The sequence below is a fragment of the Miscanthus floridulus genome, unplaced genomic scaffold (genome assembly GCF_019320115.1).
Source record: "Miscanthus floridulus cultivar M001 unplaced genomic scaffold, ASM1932011v1 os_2654, whole genome shotgun sequence".
Taxonomy (NCBI): Eukaryota; Viridiplantae; Streptophyta; class Magnoliopsida; order Poales; family Poaceae; genus Miscanthus; species Miscanthus floridulus.
Window position 1 is genome coordinate 2945 of NW_027098434.1, and position 2222 is coordinate 5166.

At 55.4% G+C, this 2222-nt stretch overlaps 1 pseudogene; it reads right to left on the reverse strand.

The window, feature by feature from the left end:
• Positions 1–322: 322 nt before the first annotated feature.
• LOC136535293 (WRKY transcription factor 22-like) lies at positions 323–1477 on the reverse strand (annotated as a pseudogene).
• Positions 1478–2222: the final 745 nt, after the last annotated feature.

Below are 2222 nucleotides of genomic sequence, written 5' to 3' on the forward strand. Positions count from 1 at the left end.
ATTCTATAATTATACATTATGCATGCACTTAACACAAACTAGCTAAAAGCACTTAACTACGTCACTAGTAAAAAGTGACACTTTTGATGCTGACTAGAGTTGAGCATGGTTCTGCATTCTGCCGCAATAAGCCAAGCTTGACAGCATTCTGTGTGTGCCTGTGCGGTGTGCGGTGTGCGGTGTGCGGTGTGCGGTGTGCGGTGTGCTTCGAAATCGATGTATGCACTATGCAGCACAAGTCAGCCCCAGTTGGTCGCCGCCACCACCGCTGGAGCCTCCCACGGCGTGAGGCCTGAGAAAGGGCACTTCTCGTGGGTGACGTTCATGGCCTCCGGAGCCGCCCCTGAGCCATCGCCCGTTTTGCTTCTGCTCGTCGTTGCTGGAAGTGGATGCTCGTGGAGCTTCGAGAGTGGCACGACTTTCTGCGAGCCTCTGCCATTGTCCGCACCCGGAGCAGGCCTGTGGGGCTCCGGGAATAGCATGACGTCCTTGGAGCCACTGCCCCGTTGGTGTGACTCGGAGCGGGCTTGAGGAACAACAGCACGTCTTCCTCTCCCTCCATCTCCGCATCCTCGAGCAGCAGACTGGCGGCGACAGTGTTGTCCTCCTCGTACTCCACTCCCACGGACGGACAAAGAAGCGTAGTAGTAGTAGTGTCGATCGGCGACGCAGCGGGAGGCTGCTCGGCTGGGGAGGTGGACGGTGCTGGCTGCGGCTTGTTGCGCGTGGTGCCAGCGAGGGCGTTGCGATGGAGTGGGACTGGGTGGCTGTGCTCGCCGGTGTAGCTGACGATGAGGGTGGAGGGGTCGGTGCGGCAGCGCTCCACCTGCTTCCGCGCCCTGCAGTCCATGTCGGTGCTGCACCGGTAGTAGCCGCGAGGGTACGGCGACCCCTTGATCGGCTTCTGCCCGTACTTGCGCCACGCCCAGGGGTCCTGAGACGCCCAGGGCACCCGCTTCACCTCCTTGTTGCTCACCTGGCTCTTCTTCTTCCTACGAATACAAGCGCCTGAGATCAGCCTATGCTTATCTAAAGCTGGAGTCGTTCCCAGACCCAGATACTAGTATTTTGCGAGGAAATAATCGAAAATAGAGATTTGGATGGGCGTCCAGCTGATACATACTTTCTCTTCGATCGTGTCGGTCCGCCAACGCCGTTATTGCGGTAGGACGCTCGTGGTTTGGGCCGGCGGCTGCTGGGCGGCGCTTCGTTTTCTTGGCTGCGGCGTGGCGAAGAAGGCTTGCTGCAGGGAGAAGTCGTCGACGGCAGGGCCGATCGGGGGCTGCTGCAACGCTGCGGCGTCCGTCAGCTCGTCCTTCTCTGACTGCGGCGGCAGGGGCAGGCAGGAGAATGATTCGTCCGAGGCCCGCGGCGAGGTGACGCGGCTGCCACCACTGCAGCTGGCGAAGCGCACCACGGCGTGTAGGTCCCAGTCATTGCTGCTGCTACCACAGCACCAACGCAGATCGCCCTCCATAGCCTAGCTTCTTGAGTTCGTGGCCAATGGAGGAGGAGAGAGCTAGCGGACGTTGACTTGCTTGGGGTCGGGGTGGGTGGTTGGGTTGTACGGACAGTACGACAAATGGAATCAACTTAAAAAGGATCAACGGCGTGGCGCCTTTGCTGGCGTGCGTTTTGGGTTGAAAATGTCAAAGAGCTGGAGAGAGAACAAATCCAGGGTGGTAGCAAGATAAATGGATTTTTCTTTTTTAATGGAGTCAGGATTGAGATCCAAAGAGACATCTACAAGGAGAATGGATTTTTTTGTGCCCTTGTACCCGCAAGAGCTATCTCGGACATTCACCTTGTGTCAAGAATGATGCGAGCATGAGATTGGTGTCTAGAAATATCGCATCAAGATTGGTGTTGCAGCCGAGGGAGAGGGAGAAATCAATGGTTTTAAATTCCAGTTGGGAACTAGCTTTAGTCAACTGGGATTACGGATCCAGAACTAAAGGTCCCGGTCATGCAACCGGGACTAAAGCCCATCTTCGAAACTAAAAAAATAGTTTAAATCCTAGGAGACCTGTCTTGTGGTGCGTGAGATTCGAACTCAAGACTTCTTACCTCGCGCGTAGCTTCTTTACCAACTCAACTGCACCAACCGGGACTAAATGGTGGCTTTTAGTCCCAGTTAGTGTTATCAACCGGGATAAAAGGGTCTTTCGTGCCTGTAAAATTTAGAACCGCGACTAATGCTCACATTAGTCCCGAACTATATA